The sequence below is a fragment of the Bos mutus genome, chromosome 13 (genome assembly GCF_027580195.1).
Source record: "Bos mutus isolate GX-2022 chromosome 13, NWIPB_WYAK_1.1, whole genome shotgun sequence".
Lineage (NCBI taxonomy): Eukaryota > Metazoa > Chordata > Mammalia > Artiodactyla > Bovidae > Bos > Bos mutus.
The window spans coordinates 55,200,866-55,219,778 of NC_091629.1; the positions used below are offsets into that span (position 1 = coordinate 55,200,866).

Below are 18,913 nucleotides of genomic sequence, written 5' to 3' on the forward strand. Positions count from 1 at the left end.
CCATGATGGGCATTAGCCTCTGATAGGCTCTGCATCATGATCTCTGAAGAGTTCATATGAAATGAGAGTGAACTATCATGAGTTAGAGGGAAAAGGCTGGTATTTACTTCAAACAAATATCTACTCTAGACTGGAGTGTTCCCATAGCGGCCTTTTTCACATTTACTATCTTATTTTTTCTCAGGATACAGTTCCAGAAGCCTGTGTGTGCAAACTCTATAAGAAAATGGTGCTCCCCAAAATGGAAGCATTATTATTCTAACTTAACAGATAGGAGGGGTGGGACTCATCATACTCAAGTGACTTGTCCAAGACAAATAGCAGACAGGGAGTCATAGCCAGATCTATTCATTTCCTAAGCACAGACATGTTAAGCCAATTCTCCCCCAACCTCAGATCATAGTTCAGTTATCTCTTCTCCTGGGAATCATCCCCCAAACTTGAGGTGTACTTGTTGGTTTATTTTGAATACCACACGGCTCTTCTTTGTAGCAAGACTCACACTTGCCATTGTATACGCATTTGTGTAGTTTTTTTTTTTTTGTGGTGGGGGGGGGGATTAATGGTTCTTTCCCCTCCCGCAAAGGCACAGGAATATGCTTTCTTTTGTTCACCACTGAATACCTCAATGCCTAGAACAGTGCCTGGCACACAGTAGGTACTTTGTAAGCATTAGTAGAATGGGTGAATGGATGAATTAGATAGATGGATGGAGGTAGGGATGGAAGGATGGGGAGGGGGCAGGGGGATGGCTGGGTGGGTAGATGCATGGGTTGGGTGGATGGGCTGCCAGTTCCTCTCTGGTGCACCTAGCTTGGAGGGACCATTGAGCATGGGCTGCTCTTTACTCCCTTCCCCCCTCCCCAGCCCAGGGCTCTGGTGATCACCTGTGGTGAGGAGGCAGAGTGGAGTCCCCGGGGTCACCTGGGCGCTGCCCATTGGTGCTGACCACAAGGAAGCCAGTCCCCAGGCAGCATGCAGAAGAGAAGGAGAGAAAGAAACACACATGAACACGTGCGGCACGGTGAGCAAAACTGTAATTCTTGTGGCTCTGAAGAGCTCACACTAAACAGCAAAAGAACATCATGATCTAACAAAACAGGGCCTGAAATAGATCTTTAGAAATGAAACAAGGATACGAGTCCCCATTTGTCAAGCACCCACAACATGCCAGGGACTCTGCCAGGTACCTCACATACAATGTTTCTAAGACTTAGAACAACCCAGAAAGGTCAGCGTTATTATAAATGTGCCATCACCTTTCCACCCAGACACCTTCTCCCCACCTTCTCAGTAAACGGTGCCACTACCCATGTGGCTATGCCGTCTACAAACCTGGGGTCATCCTTTCTCTCTCCTTTCTCCTGACCTCCAACTTCTGATCACTTGCCATGCCTTATTAACTTTACTCTAGAAAAGGTTCTGAAGTTTTCCCCTTGCCACCAATTCAAGCCAGGTTCCTGTTTCACTTGGGTTACTGAAGCAGCCCCCCTGCTGGACTTCCTGCCTCCAGTCCTGTTTCCTTTCAGACTATTCTCCATCCTTCAGCTGAAATGCACCAGTGACCCTGTTGTGCTCCAGGTAAACCTCAAATCCCTTAACCCAGTTCCTGCCCCTCCAGGCTCTCCCCACTCCCACTCAAACACAGTAAACTCTGCCTCAAACACAGTAAACTCCTTTTCATCAACCGTGCCCCCTGCCCCACCTTCTTGTCAGGAGGCCTTACCTAGGAGGCTCACTTGGTGTGGAAATACCCACTTCCTGCCTCTTCACCTGGATGAAGACTGTTCATCCTCCAAGTGTCAGCTCAGAACTCCTCTCTGGGAGTCTCACTGTACAAGGGTCAGAAGCCCCTCCTCTGTCTCCCCTAACACCCTGGTTGTCCCTTCTCCAAGCAATAGCTTCGCTGTACTTTAAGTGGCTGCCTCCCCTGCAATTCTGAGTCTCCTGCAATTCTGAAGGCAGTCACTGGCTCATTTCTAGTGTCCTGGTGTGACTCTGCACTGGAGCTAGCACATAGTAGGCACTCAGTGACTATGTCGAATAAATGAATGGAGGAAGGAAGGATCGATCAGACAGTTGATATAACTTGCTGAAGGTCACAGGACTCTGAACTGGCAGAGGCAGTACTCTGGTTTGTATGACTTTAATGTTTTGTCCTTTTAAATTCACTTTTTGCTTCTCTAAAGAATATGCTACAAAAAGGAAGAAGGTGTCCTACACTTGGTCAAAGGCTGCACATATTTCTCTAGTGATCCATCAACAAGACTGTATAAAGTTCTTACGCAAAATGGAGAGAGGGGCAGGACATCCCAGACCGACTGATAAACAGGAAATACATAACTTCAAAAATCTGCACAAATGGCAAACTTTACCAACAACTGTGAAATACTACAAAATATAACCACCAGTCAACAGAAATGATAATACATGTATACCTATAGCTGATTCACTTTGTGGTACAGCAGAAACTAATCCCACATGGTAGAGCAACTATATTCCAATAAAAATTAAAAAAAATAAAATAGTAATCAGGATATCCCTCCCTCAAAGGTTTGGGAAACTTCACCATTCTCAAACCATATTCTAAGTCCAAATTCAGAAAACGAAAGCTGGTAGGCCAAATCTGGCCACCCACTGTTTTTTGTGTGTCCAATGGCTAAGAATAGTTTTTACATTTTTTAATGGCCGGGGTGGGGGATGGGAAATAAAAGCGGAGCAATGTATTATGACACATGAAAGTTACATAGAAATGAAATCTCAGTGTCTATAAATAAAGTTTTACTGGAACACGGCCATGCTCATTTTACATGTATTATCTATGGCTGCTTTTGTGCCACCATGACAAAGATGAGTAGTGTGACAGGGACCATATGGCCTGAAAAACTGAATGTAATTATCCAGCCTTTTACAAAAAAGTTTGCCAACTCCTGTTTTAAGTGGATATTTTTATTACATTCCCCCCCACAACCTTCTGAGGTGGGTAAGACAAAGACTGTTGGCCTGACGTCAGAAAAAGAAACAGAAGGCTGAGAGAAAAGGTGATTCACACGCTCCTCTCTGGCCTGTCCGAGCAGCTTCCTACCCGTTCTTCCCTGTATCTATTCTTGTCTTTGCCTCAGTCTCCCTTTTCTGACCCATTATCTAAGCCGTAATAGGGTGGCCTTTGTGACAAAGGCAGCCCTCTAAGCTCCACCCAGAGCTCCCACTATCTCGAGACGATCACAGTTCCGCGATACGCCATGGGGCTGATGCAGAGTCCTCGATGTCCTGGCCGTGCTCAGCCCTCTAGCCCCCACTCTCACCGCTCCCAGCCTCCTCTGTTCACACTGGCATTCTAGCCATGGTTCCTTTGCCTCGTCCCATTCAAGCTCAATGGCTACCTCTCTCACCACTAGTCATCTGCATGTACCACTTGCTCAGCTCAGAAGGCTTCCATGTCTCACTGCTAGCCTTGTTCCATACGATAACTGCTACTCCTATTTCAAAGCTTCGTCTCAGTGACTACCTACCTGGGAACCCACACCCTACACTGCCTTATATTTCTCTTCTCTTCTGTTTCTTCTTCTCTTATGTGCTTCCACCACGTCCTGGTTTTACCTTCACCATAGCCCTTATCTTGGTGGATTGACAGAGTTACTACTGGTTGGCTCTCCCACTAGTTACTACTTGTTGAGTGCTTGTTATTAGCCAGGCATGGCTCTGATGCACTAAGTCCATTAGCTCATTAAATTCTTAATTAGACCAATGAAGTTAGTGGTGTTACTGTGATTATTTCATAGATGGGGAAACCGAGACACGCAGCAGTTAAGTACCTTTTCCAGTCTAGAGTCAAAGACTGTTCAAATCTCAAGTTCTTAACCTCTATGGGATGAGGGACCACATATCAATATTAAGTGGCACTCAAAACTAAATGGATAAATGATATTCTAGCTTCAGTTCAGTTCAGTTCAGTCGCTCAGTCATGTCTGACTGTTTGCAACCCTATGAACTGCAGCACGCCAGGCCTCCCTGTCCATCACCTACTCTTGGAGTCCACCCAAACCCATGACTATCGAGTTGGTGATGCCATCCAACCATCTCATCCTCTGTCATCCCCTTCTCCTCCTGCCCTCAATCTTTCCCAGCATCAGGGTCTTTTCAAATGAGTCAGCTCTTCACATCAGGTGGCCAAAGTATTGGAGTTCCAGCTTCAACATCAGTCCTTCCAATGAACACCCAGGACTGGTCTCCTTTAGGATGGACTGGTTAGATCTCCTTGCAGTCCAAGGGACTCAAAAGACTTCTGCAATACCACAGTTCAAAAGCATCAATTCTTCTGTGCTCAGCTTTCTTTATAGTCCACCTCTCACATCCATACATGACCACTGGAAAAACCATAGCCTTGACTACATGGACCTTTGGTGGCAAAGCAATATCTCTGCTTTTTAATATGCTGTCTAGGTTGGTCATAACTTTCCTTCCAAGGAGTAAGTGTGTTTTAATTTCATGGCTGCAATCACCATCTGCAGTGATTTTGGAGCCCAAAAACATAAAGTCAGCCACTGTTTCCCCATCTATTTGCCATGAAGTGATGGGACCGAATGCCATGATCTTAGTTTTCTGAATGTTGAGCTTTAAGCCAACTTTTTCACTCTCCTCTTTCACTTTCATCAAGAGGCTCTTTAGTTCTTCTTCACTTTCTGCCATAAGGATGGTGTCATCTGCGTATCTGAAGTTGTTGATATTTCTCCCAGCAATCTTGATTCCAACCTGTGCTTCTTCCAACCCAGCGTTTTTCATGATGTATTCTGCATATAAGTTAAATAATGCTATGGTAAGTCACTTAAGTCGTGTCCAACTCTGTGCGACCCCATAGATGGCAGCCCACTGGGCTCCCCCGTGCCTGGGATTCTCCAGGCAAGAACACTGGAGTGGGCTGCCATTTCCTTCTCCAATGCATGAAAGTGAAAAGTGAAAGTGAAGTTGCTCAGTCGTGTCTGACTCTTAGCAACCCCATGGACTGCAGCCTAATAGGTTCCTCCGTCCATGGGATTTTCCAAGCAAGAGTACTGGAGTGGGGTGCCATTGCCTTCTCTGATAAGTTGAATAAGCAGGGTGACAATATACAGCCGTGACATACTCCTTTCCTGATTTGGAACCAGTCTGTTGTTCCATGTCCAGTTCTAACTGTTGCTTCCTGACCTGCATACAGATTTGTCAGGAGGCAGGTCAGGTGGTCTAGTATTCCCATCTCTTCCAGAATTTTCCACAGTTTATTGTGATCCACACAGTCAAAGGCTTTGGTATAGTCAATAAAGCAGAAATAGATGTTTTTCTGGAACTCTCTTGCTTTTTTGATGATCCAGTGGATGTTGGCAATTTGGTCTCTGGTTCCTCTGCCTTTTCTAAAACCCACTTGAACATCTGGAATTTCACGGTTCATGTATTGCTGAAGCCTGGTTTGGAGAATTTTAAGCATTACTTTACTAGCGTGTGAGATGAGTGCAATTGTGTGGTAGTTTGAGCATTCTTTGGCATTGCCTTTCTTTGGGATTGGAATGAAAACTGACCTTTTCCAGTCCTGTGGCCACTGCTGAGCTGTCCAAATTTGCTGGCATATTGAGTGTAGCACTTTCACAGCATCATCTTTCAGGATTTGAAATAGCTCAACTGGGATTCCATCACCTCCACTAGCTTTATTTGTGATGATGCTTCCTAAGGCCCACTTGACTTCACACTCCACGATGTCTGCCTCTAGGTGAGTGTATTTTTCATTTACTAGCTGTGTCACTTGGAAAATCATACACATTTCTCAGTTTCAATATCTTTACCTATAAAATGGGGGTGAAAAAAATATTGTATTTGGTCAAAAAGTTTGTTCAGGTTTTCTGTACAATGTTATGGAAAAACTTGAACAAACTTTTCAGCTAATCCAAGATCTCATGAAGTTCTTTCAAGGATTAAGTGAAAAACAGTTAAAGCCTTAGTTTGGTTGGCAGACCCAGAGGAACCTCCCTACCCTATGATCCAAGGCTATAACTGCCTAGTGGGAATGCTCAGGTTTCCCTGGTGGCTCGGAGGGTAAAGCATCTGCCTGCAATGCAGGAGACCCGGGTTCAATCTCTGGGTCGGGAAGATCCCCTGGAGAAGGAAATGGCAACCCACTCCAGTATCCTTGCCTGGAGAATCTCATGGCCAGAGGAGCCTTGTGGGCTACAGTCCACCGAGTTGCAAAGAGTTGGACACAACTGAGTGACTTCACTTTCACTTTTTAGTGGGAATGCGCAGCTACAAGGGGTAGGAACAGAAGTATATCTGGATACTGGGATGGGACAAGGTTTTCCCAGTGGGTGGAGTAGCAGAGGTGATGGATCATTGGTTGTGGCAGGACACAAAAGGAAGAACAATAGGAAAAGGAGTCATGTATTTAGCACTAGAGATAACTGGTATTTACTGGTGCTGCTCCATTTACCCTTAGGCATATGAAAGAATCTCAGTCACCATGAAAGTCGAAGAGACATGAGTCATTTCCAAGAGAGGTATTTAAGATCCAGGTTACCATCTCCATATTTATTCTTCCCCCTCTGAGGCCACTAATATTCTAGATGACATGACAACAAAGAAACCTTTGTGGCATTAAGCTACTGAGATTAAGGTATTCAGTTGTTGTTGCAGCAAAGCCTATCCTATCCTGACTAATCCAGCAGAACAAAAGACAGAAGTCCCTTGCTTTCTCCTCTATCATCTGGTCCCCCTACGGTATGGCATTTTTGCTGGAAGATTCACAAACCTTCTATCTTTACAGTTTTCAGGGCTTATTCATATGTACACATGCCGGCCATTAACAAAAACACTGAGACCATGTAAAGAAGGAGGAGGTCTGAATCCTGAGTGCCTCAGACTTCCTTTCTGATTATTTTGTCTTCTAAAGCAATGGATGTTGAGTGAAAGAGATGCTGATGGGATAAAGATGGCACTGGAACAGATAAACTTGAAAATAAATTAATTTTTTGATTTATTAGCTTCAATACACTGTGGAAGTAAATAAAGTAGAGGGCTCCTCGAGGCACCTCACCTTCTGCTCCAGATCCCAGGACTTAGCTTGGATACCACTGAAGACAGGCCAAAGACCCACCATACCCTAAAGGTTCTACCATCAGCTATTACTGGAAAAGAGGCATGGGAAGTGTTTAACAAATAGGAGACAGAAGACCCTAACGGTGGCGATTAGAATCTCACCCAGTCTGTATTACAGACAGGATTCAAAATGGTGCCACGGAAATACCATGAGCTTTGGCATTACACCTGAGTGGCAATTCTGAGGGACCTTAAGTTCCTCACTTAATCCATTTGAGCTTACACAGCTTCATTCCTTAAGTCAGGATAATAATGATGACCACTATTCATTTAGTGTGTACTATATGACAAGATTTATTTACTTCTATCATTGCACTGCAGACTCGAGTGAACACACAGCCCTCTCTGACTTGCATTTAACAGGTGGTTAATTTTTGCTAACACCCACAACAATCCATTGAAGAACCATCAGAGAAAGCTCTAATGGAACTTAATTCTTTTGTATTTCTAGTCCTCATCTCTAGCGTCGCCACATTTTCCCCTTATTTGAGCACCCTGTGATTCTGAGTTCCCCCTGAAATTGCTGGGCCGATGACAAGAGGGGGAAAAGTGCCAGAGTCAAAGGTCAGCAAGTGCACGAGGGAAATCTTACACTCAGTCAATGCAAGAACATTATTGCTATGCAGGATCTGACCCCAACACAATGGCCTGTAGATGAAGAGGTCAAGTGCTCAGAGCCAAGGCCCGCATCATTCCTGTCTGCTCTCAGTTTCCGCATTCTGAATCCAGCCTGAGTCTGTTTGATTCGTATGAGAAGCGACTATGGTTCAGGTTTTGGTTTTCCTTCTTGGGGAAGAGCAGAAAAAGGACATATGCTTAGTAGCTGGGTCTCCAGGTCTCAAAGAAGACCCAGAAGAAGGAAGAAAGGAAGCTCAAACTGGATCATCTATGATGTTCTTGACCTTTTATGCACATTATCCCAAGTAATCAGGGGGAAGAACTAATGATCTTAGGCCTAAAAGTGACTCCTGGAGGCTGTGACCTGTCCAAGGTCAAAGAGGTAAATTTTGGAGTGGGATTTGAATCCAGGTGTCTCTGATTCGGCATTATTTCAAGCAAGATCTTGAGGAAGCTTTATATAAAATAGAACCTTCCATACAGAAGGATCAACAGGGGTGGGGAGGGCAGGTCGTGGGTATTTCCTAGCTGATAGTAGACAATGCCTACTTCTTGTTTGGCTTCTCACATCACCTGTGGCAGGTTATTCTTGTAGCTAAAAAGCCACGGACATATCACTCGCCTCGTGGGCCCCCAGTCTTAGCATCTGTGAAATGAGGACATCTCACTGGAGAATGGCTATTTATTGTCCCTGCAGGGGCAAGAATCCATTAGGAAGACGGGAGAAAAGGCTGGATGAAATGTTCTACCTCAGGCTTAGGCATTATAAAAAGAAGCCACATTTACAAAAGACTATCACCCCCGCCTCCTGTTGCCCTGGGACAATAGTTTTAGTCCATCATCATCACCCCCACGAGGCAGAAAGGGACTATCTGTGACACTGGCCCCTTATCTCATGCTTCATTATCCAGGAGTTCGGCTTTCAGCACCTACTCTGAGGGGGTTGTTTTAATGGGATCGTTAGAGAGTGTTTACCAGATTAAAACTGTGACTTTCTTCTGTAAAAGCAACTCTGCAAATGGCTTTATGGGTTTCCGGATTTATTTTGTCTCAATGACTCGGCTCAGTTTGCAAATCAAATCAAAGCTGATTTTTCTAACTGCCACTTGGGCGCACCCAGCGGGAGTCTGCGGAGCCAGCTGCACTGCCTTGAAGGCTGGCGCCTGAGCGGGGAGAGAGGTTGCCTGCTGGCAGCCACAGAGGTTCCCATGGGAAGACAGCGGACAAGCAAGGGCTTGATGGAACCCAATCAGAGCAGGGGGAACAAGTCCGAGGAGGCCAAGTTTATTTTCTGGAAGGAGAAAAGGCAGATTCATGTGGCCCCCAAAGACTGAATGGAAGAAATAAGAGGGAGCCAGTTTGGACCCCTGATATTGAGGCTCCCTGGAACTGAAATGTCCAGTGGTGGGAAATACTCCCTGGGGGAGTAGTGAGGTGTCTGTCATTATAGGTATCCAAGCAGAGCCTGCTTGGTCTTTGCATTAGTGGGGGTTGTAGGTCATGCAGCTGATCCCTACCTCTACCGCTGTTACTCCTATCTCCAGAGACTTGTGCAAGGGGCACCACCTCCTCTGGAGCTACCTAAGAGTCTTCCTGAGGGGAAGGTGAGGGTAAAGGAAGGAAATGCCAAGGACTGATTGTGATGGGGTAGGAAGCAGAAATTCTCGCCTCAAAGCAGAACAACTTGGGAGAAATTTACACTCCACTGGGGATCTAGCCTAGACTTAACTGTCTGACAGCAGACTCTCACTGAGCCTTCTCCCTCTCGCTTTTACACATTTCCTCTAAGAGCCCTCCCTCGATACACCCCAGGCACCCAAAACCCTGCCTCAGGCTCTGCTTCTAGGGAATCTGCCTTAAGACGCTCCCATTCTTCATCTGCTCACTGAAAAATTCCTCTTCCCCACTACGGGCTGAACTCCTGCTCTTATTCCTCTCAATCTGCAGTCAAAGTTAGTAACAGCCAACCCCTGGCAGGAGTGGCCGAGAGGAGCTACCCCACGTCCAAGGAGCGGCGGCTGCATGGGCGCAGGAGGGCCGAGAGGAGCTACTCCACATTCAAGGTCAGGAGGGGCGGCCGTGAGGAGATACCCCTCGTCCAAGGCAAGGAGCAGCAGCTGCGCTTTGCTGGAGCAGCCGTAAAGAGATACCCCATGTCCAAGGTAAGAGAAACCCAAGTAAGATGGTAGGTGCTGTGAGAGGGCATCAGAGGGCAGACACACTGAAACCATATTCACAGAAAACTAGTCAATCTGATCACACGGACCACAGCCTTGTCTAACTCAATGAAACTATGCCATGCCCGTGGGGCCACCCAAGATGGGCGGGTCACAGTGGAGAGGTCTGACAGAATGTGGTCCACTGGAGAAGGGAATGGCAAACCACTTCAGTATTCTTGCCTTGAGAACCCCATGAACAGTATGAAAAGGCAAAATGATGGGATACTGAAAGAAGAACTCCCCAGGTCAGTAGGGGCCCAATACGCTACTGGAGATCAGTAGAGAAATAACTCCAGAAAGAATGAAGGGATGGAGCCAAAGCAAAAACAATACCCAGTTGTGGATGTGACTGGTGATAGAAGCAAGGTCCAATGCTGTAAAGAGCAATATTGCATAGGAACCCGGAATGTCAGGTCCATGAATCAAGGCAAATTGGAAGTGGTCAAACAGGACATGGCAAGAGTGACCATGGACATTCTAGGAATCAGCGAACTAAAAAGGACTGGAATGGGTGAATTTAACTCAGTTCAGTTCAGTCACTCGGTTGTGTCCGACTCTGCGACCCCATGAATCGCAGCACGCCAGGCCTCCCTGTCCATCACCATCTCCAAGAATTTAACTCAGATGATCATTATATCTACTACTGTGGGCAGGATTCCCTTAGGAGAAATGGAGTAGCCGTAATGGTCAACAAAAGAGTACAAAATGCAGTACTGGATGCAATCTCAAAAACGACGGAATGATCTCTGTTCGTCGCCAAGGCAAACCATTCAATATCACAGTAATCCAAGTCTATGCCCTAACCAATAATGCTGAAGAAGCTGAAGTGAAACGGTTCTATGAAGACCTACAAGACCTTTTAGAACTAACACCCAAAAAAGATGTCCTTTTCATTATAGGGGACTGGAATGCAAAAGTAGGAAGTCAAGAAACTCCTGGACTAACAAGCAAATTTGGCCTTGGAATATGGAATGAAGCAGGGCAAAGGCTAATAGAGTTTTGCCAAGAGAATGCACTGGTCATAGCAAACACCCTCTTCCAACAACACAAGAGAGGACTATACACATGGGTATCACCAGATGGTCAACACCAAAATCAGATTGATTATATTCTTCGCAGCCAAAGATAGAGAAGCTCTATACAGTCAGCAAAAACAAGACTGGGAGCTGACTGTGGCTCAGATCATGAACTCCTTATTGCCAAATTCAGACTTAAATTGAAGAAAGTAGGGAAACCACTAGACAATTCAGGTATGACCTAAATCAAATCCCTTATGATTATACAGTGGAAATGAGAAATAGATTTAAGGGACTAGATCTGATAGAGTGCTTGATGAACTATGGAATGAGGTTTGTGACATTGTACAGGAGACAGGGATCAAGACCATCCCCATGGAAAAGAAATGCAAAAAAGCAAAATGGCTGTCTGAGGAGGCCTTACAAATAGCTGTGAAAAGAAGAGAAGTGAAAAGCAAAGGAGAAAAGGAAAGATATAAGCATCTGAATGCAGAGTTCCAAAGAATAGCAAGGAGAGATAAGAAGGCCTTCCTCAGCGATCAATGCAAAGAAATAGAGGAAAACAACAGAATGGGAAAGACTAGAGATCTCCTCATGAAAATCAGAGATACCAAGGGAACATTTCATGCAAAGATGGGCTCAATAAAGGACAGAAATGGTATGGACCTAACAGAAGCAGAAGATATTAAGAAGAGGTAGCAAGAATACACAGAAGAACTGTACAAAAAACATCTTCACGACCCAGATAATCACAATGGTGTGATCACTGACCTAGAGCCAGACATCCTGGAATGTGAAGTCAAGTGGGCCTTAGAAAGCATCACTACGAACAAAGCTAGTAGAGGTGATGGAATTCCAGTTGAGCTATTTCAAATCCTGAAAGATGATGCTGTGAAAGTGCTGCACTCAATATGCCAGCAAATTTGGAAAACTCAGCAAAACTTGGAAAAGGTCAGTTTTCATTCCAATCCCAAAGAAAGGCAATGCCAAAGAATGCTCAAACTACCGCACAATTGCACTCATCTCACATGCTAGTAAAGTAATGCTCAAAATTCTCCAAGCCAGGCTTCAGCAATATGTGAACCGTGAACTTCCTGATGTTCAAGCTGGTTTTCGAAAAGGCAGAGGAACCAGAGATCGAATTGCCAACATCTGCTGGATCATGGAAGAAGCAAGAGAGTTCCAGAAAAACATCTATTTCTGCTTTATTGATTATGCCCAAGCCTTTGACAGTGTGGACCACAATAAACTGTGGAAAATTCTGAAAGAGATGGGAATACCAGACCACCTGACCTGCCTCTTGAGAAACCTATATGCAGGTCAGGAATCAACAGTTAGAACTGGACATGGAACAACAGACAAGTTCCAAATCGGGAAAGGAGTACATCAAGGCTGTGTATGGTCACCCTGCTTATTTAACTTACATGTAGTGTACATCATGAGAAACGCTGGGCTGGAAGAAGCACAAGCTGGAATCAAGATTGCCGGGAGAAATATCAATAAACTCAGATATGCAGATGATACCACCCTTATGGCAGAAAGTGAAGAGGAACTAAAAAGCCTCTTGGTGAAAGTGAAAGAGGAGAGTGAAAAAGTTGGCTTAAAGCTCAACATTCAGAAGACTAAGATCATGGCATCTGGTCCCATCACTTCATAGTAAATAGATGTGCAAACAGTGGAAACAGTGGCTGACTTTATTTTTGGGGATCCAAAATCACTGCAGATGGTGACTGCAGCCATGAAATTAAAACACTTACTCCTTGGAAGGAAAGTTATGACCAACCTAGACAGCATATTCAAAAGCAGAGACATTACTTTGCCAACAAAGGTCCATCTAGTCAAGGCTATGGTTTTTCCAGTGGTCATGTTTGGGTGTGAGAGTTGGACTGTGAAGAAAGCTGAGCACCGAAGAATTGATGCTTTTGAACTGTGGTATTGGAGAAGACTCTTGAGAGTCCCTTGGACTGCAAGGAGATCCAACCAGTCCATTCTAAAGGAGATCAGTCCTGGGTGTTCATTGGAAGGACTGATGCTAAAGCTGAAACTCCAATACTTTGGCCACCTCATTCGAAGAGCTGACTCATTGGAAAAGCCCCTGATGCTGGGAGGGATTGGGGGCAGGAGGAGAAGGGGACGACAGAGGATGAGATGGCTGGATGGCATCACTGACTCGATGGACATAAGTTTGAGTAAATTCTGGGAGTTGGTGATGGACAGGGAGCCTGGTGTGCTGCGATTCATGGGGTCGCAAAGAGTCGGACACGACTGAGCGAAACTGAACTGAACTGAACTGAACCCGTGCTGAGGAACAAGGTAAAGAAGAATGTGAATATGTGTACACAGGTTCTTCACCCCATCAGTGAAAAAGACTGCCTTCCAGGCTTTTGAGATGAACCTGTCCTAATCCTAGCATTAAATCTAGCAGCTCATACAAACTACCACCCCAGCGTTCCTTAGCAGCACCTTAAGCTGGAGGTTCTGCCCCAGCTCTATAAATAAATACTGACCCCTGGTGGTGTGTGGATCCACCCAACAGACTCTTTGTAAACACAGGGGACTTGGTTCTCCCAGGGAGTCTGGGCCAAGAGTGTGGTTCCTCTCACAATCATTCAGCTAGCTTCTCAAATGCCACCCTCGCGCTGGATATGACTCAGTTCCCAGGGGTGGCTGAGAAGGGGTGGGGACGGGACCGGGGGGCACAAAGTATCTCACATGCACCCACTCTAGAGGAGTGATCCCCAGGGCTGCCCCAGGGCTTTAGCTCTGCCGCCGCCTGTCCTCCTCAGTACACCTCACTTCTCTTTAGAGGACCTGATCACAGTCACAACTCCACTGCTGTCTCTCACGATCATTCACTTCATGTCTGCTTCCACACTAGACTGTGAGTCTCCTGAGGACAGGAAGCAAGACTGCTGGTTCACTGAAAATCCCCAGTTCCTTACAAGGTACCTGGCTCCCAGGTGCACTGTGAGTGAGCTAACCACGAGAGACATAATGGTCATCAATCATGATTTTCTAAGAATTTCCAAAACAATTTACAGTAAATAAAAATCCATTTATATGTATGTTATCATTCGGTCCTCATAACAAACTGAGATTTTGGTGTGCTGGGGCTGGCTTGCATTAGCTTGCTGCAGAAGAAATGTTGCTGAACATTCAGAACATTCTTATAAGCCAGCTGCTGTTAAGCTATCAATAACTTGATATTGGATTTGTGGGGATATTTACACCCTAGAAATGGACAAAGACTACAAATAAAAGACTTTTCCAAAGAGCAGGTTTATCAGCAAACCACAGGCAGTAATTACGTTCAAAAATTTTCTGTGAATGGGTAGATTATGTTGTTGCTCAGTCACTAAGGTGTGTCTAACTCTTGGCGACCCCATGGACTGCAGCACGCCAGGCCTCCCTGTCCTTCACTATCTCCCAGAGTTTGCTCAAACTCATGTCCACTGTGTCAATGATGCCATCCAACCATCTCATTCTCTGTCACCCCCTTCTCCTCCTGCCCTCAATCTTTCCCAGCATCGGGGTCTTTTCCAATGAGTCAGCACTTCATATCAGATGGCCAAAGTATTGGAGCTTCAGCTTTAGCATCAATCCTTCCAATGAATGGGTAGATGGGGATCACTTCATTTTATTTTTTAATTTTTTGACCACCCTCTGTGCCAAACAGGATCTTAGTTCCCCAACCAGGGATTGAACGTGTGCCCCCTGCATCGGGAACACAGCGTCTTAACCACTGGACTGCCAGGGAATCCTGGGATTACTTTAAATAGGGTGCTTCTGAGTTTCGGAAGAGGGAGTATGACCCTCAGGATCTCTGAGTCTTGCTGCAGTGAGATTCTGACCAAATGCATTCCCTCATCTTAGTAGGTATTGTTCGAGAGTCAACGATATGCCAGGAACTTCCTGCCACGGCCAAATGTGACTGGGAAATCAGTGGCAAGGACCAAGCAGTTCCTCATCAGAGCTCCCCTCAACAGCAGCAGGGCTGGCACCTACCCCAGGAGGCCTGGCCCTGCCCAGGACCTGATGCTCCACCACCACGTGGGTTCTGGGAAGGGCCCTCTGCCACAGACCCAGCGTCTGGTTTGTGGGGGTGGCCCTCTGCATTTACCCCCTGCCCTGGGATCCTTTCATAGATTAAGCAGCTCCTCTGCTTGAGGAAGCCTTGCTTTGCTTCTGCAGAAACCCGGAGCCACATCTGGACCTCAGCCTGCACCTGGGGCCCTCTTTGGCAGGGCCAGTTCCTGCACAGCCCCCAAGACTGCTGGGATCCCACTGAATGGTGAGCAGTGAAAGGCTTCAATGGGAACCATGTGGACGCTGCCCCTAACTGCATGGGGCCCGTTATGGCTTGAACTGAGTTCTCCTCAGATTCATATGTCAATGTCCTAACCTTAGACTGTGACCTTATTTGGTAAACGGGGTCCCTGTAGAGGTGATTAGCTGAGTTAGGATGAGGTCATACTGGAGTAAGGTGGACCCTCAATCCAATATGATCAGCGTCCATAGAAAAGGGGAAAATTTGGACAGACACGCAGGGGAAGAGCACCATGAGAAGATGAAGGCAGAGATGAGGTGAGGCGTCTACAAGCCAGAGAGCACCAATGATGGCCAGCAATCCCCCAGAAGCTGGAGAAAAGGCACGAAACAGACTCTGCCTCACACCCTCCAAGGAGCCAACCCTGCTGACACCTCAATCTTGGATTTCTAGCATTCAGAAGTGTGAGACAATAAATTATGCTTTGTTTAAGCCACTTAGTTTGTGAACTCTGCAGTCGCTGAAAACTAACACAGGTCCCCGGCTTTGAAGACCTCCCGGCTGGCAGTGCTTCATTAGAGCTTGGGTGACGAACAGTGACATTACAGACAGACAAGGGTTAGAGGTGCACACTAGAGCCAGGGATTCTATCTAATATTGATAGAAGATGCCCTGGGCTTCTGGTCAGGTCAGAATGACCCCGAACAGCTCAGGCTGTTCCATTCTGAGTAGCAGCCCTCCCAGTTCCATGGGACTCACACAGCCGACCACAGACACTGTCTGGAGTCACTGGGGTCAGGGACAGGACATCAGCAAGTTGCTTTATCGCCAGAGCACTGGCCTCAAGCCTGCCCGTGTGACCACACTCCAGAGACTGGCTGCCCGCTGGCAGACCCATGAGGAAAATGCCACAATGACAAAGAGGTGGAGGAGCTCTGAGGGAGACAGACGGGCCATGGAATCTGTCACTGGAATTTGTTACACCCTTAATGCCTGCAAGGTTCCCACCATCATACTTTCCTCTGTTAAAAAGAAGAGCATTTTTGGCAAACCTATAAAGAGGGAAATTTGATTGACAACATCAGGAAAGGGATGGGTCAAATATTGAAGCCTGGACTTAGTTCCTTGATACACAGTCCCCATGGGCAGGGTATGAGTTCAGATAGGGTTCTCGTTCAGCTGACCCTGGATGCTCCAAGGGGACAGAGCAGACACTGATCAAATATAGCTTTCCTTCGCTTTGCCTTTTCTCTGCATCACCAAGCATCCTGCTTATTTATCTGATGTGATGCTGAGAAAGAATCACTCCTTGACCTGAGGGAGACTGGCATTCTGCTCACTACCCTACTGCCAAGAGCTGCTAGAGCCCGCTTCTCTGGTTGGGGCAATGGCCCTGGAAAACAAAGACATGGAATCCTGGAATCCACGTCTGACTCCTGACTCCTCTGAGCCCTGCCTGGGCATGACCAGCTGGGTATTCACACTCACGAATGCATTCCCATCCTTTCCCCTGCCACACCTGGCACATGCACACAACACACTCCACTAAAGGAAGGTTGTATCCTAAACATCAAACAAGAAGAGAAATCCTCATGCTAAGAAGAAGTAGACAACTCTTGCTCTAGTTCTTTAAAGCTCACACTAATCTCACAGATCAGCAATGGAACCTGGAGAAACATGGCATGGTGTATTGTCTATGTACATGGACAGTGGGTCCTGAAATTGCCAAGAACATATGCTTTTAATTCCTCTCTCTCAGGGCTTCCCTGGTGGCTCAGTGGTAAAGAATCCGCTTGCCAATGGAGGAGACATGGGTTCAATCCCTGATCCAGAAAGATCCCACATGCTGTGGAACAACTAAGTCTGTGCGTCACAACCATGGAGCCTGTGCTCTGGAGCCCAGGAACCGCAGCTATTGAGACCGTGCACAGACCTGGCTCATGCTCTGCAAGAAGAGAAGCCACCGTAATGAGAGGCCCACATGCTGCAACTAGAGAAAAGACCCCACTCACTACAACTAGAAAAAAGCCCGTGTGGCAGTGAAGACCCAGCACAGCCAAAAATAAATAACTAAATAACATTCTCACTCAGAGTCCCCACAGATACCTTTTGCCTGTCTGATCACATGTTCTCAATTCCCAGTTCACATCCTACAATTCAACAAACTCCCTTTTAGGAGGGCTTTCTGTCCCAGGGGATATCCTTAGAACCCCCTCTGCCCCCGCAGGGGACGGCACTGCCATCAGCCCTCCCATGTCCAGGCGTCAGAAGCTCGCAGGGAGCCATGGAGCTTACTATCACAGGGGAGGCTTCTCTGTAAGTTTCCTGCCCACTCCAGGGGGTTGCTGCAGATACCGAGCTGTCCGGCCCGAGATCAGAGCTCTAGTGCTAGCCCAGAGATAAGGGTCTTCTTTCTAGACGATCTGTTTTCTTCAGAGGAAAACTCTGCTGAGGCCCATAATTTGTGCCCCTTTTGTTTTCAGGCCATCAATTCTCCTTGCCTCACAAGCAGTATTTTATCTCTTTCTGTCCAGAAGCCTGAGCTCCCGAGAGAGAACACATTAGGGACATGCTGACCTCTCCTGACTTCTGGGAGAGCAGAGTGAGTTCTTATCACAGTGAGCCCTGATTGCTTGTCTTCTTCCTCCTGCATCTTCCCTTTGCTGTCTACAAACTGACGTGACTTTCTTCAAAGTTATAAAACTAATGGGTGATAGGTCTTGGTGCATATTCTGTCAAATAACCATTAAATATTTCTGTCTCTCTCCCCCGTTTTCTGCTGTGTGTGCTTGTGTGTATGTATTGACATATGTATATACATACTTGAGCCATTGTCTTTGTCTATAGTTTATGCCTATCATTACATATCTACTTATATCTTTTCATTGCTGTGGAAGTCACCTATGAAACCATATATGCTCTCAATAAATGCAGGGACTAGAATGAGTTGCCCAGTTTTGGTGTGTTTATACAGGGAGGATAGCTGTTAAAAATATCAGTTCTATAACAAAAAAGATAAACCTGATTTCTAACCATTCAACCTTGTAATAGGTTAAATGATAACAAACCATTCACTGATTTTTTTTTAAAGAGTAATAAACAGAAACATGTACCAATTGAGAGAGCCAGGCAATTCAATAATAATTAGGGAAACAAAAAGTGATGAGCCTGAACAATGCTGCCTTGGTTTTGGGGATAAGTATAGAAAATGCCAACTACACAACAATGCAGTGTTTGCTTTCTCATTATACAAGGCACTAACACTAATCACCTCATTTTTGAAAGCTATGCGGCAACGGAATAAAATCCAACACCAGAAGATTGGTCTAACTGACATGCAAAAAAATACCCACATAAACATAGACCCAAATACAGTGCAAATATATAGTGAAGAGTACTTGAGCAAATTTATATTTACCACTGATTAATGTACCAGTCTGTGCATCCATCCATCTATCCATCGACTAAGCAAATATGTTCTGAGCTCTTCCTATGCTTTAGGCACTGTGATATTAATATATACCGTAAGTATATAATAATACCTAGATGCAAATGACTCCAGGGAAAATAACAATTCTTTCTTGTTATTTTTAGTCACTGTTGCCTAAAATTTTCCTGTGTTGCTACAGAGAGAAGTACTTCAATAACTGAAGACAGACAGCGCATGCCAACAT

At 45.8% G+C, this 18,913-nt stretch overlaps 1 protein-coding gene across 7 annotated transcripts in view; it reads right to left on the reverse strand.

Annotated features, from left to right (window-relative positions):
- PTPRT (protein tyrosine phosphatase receptor type T) overlaps positions 1-18,913 on the reverse strand; it is a 1,153,310-nt gene that overhangs the window by 197,806 nt on the left and 936,591 nt on the right. The window lies entirely within an intron of this gene.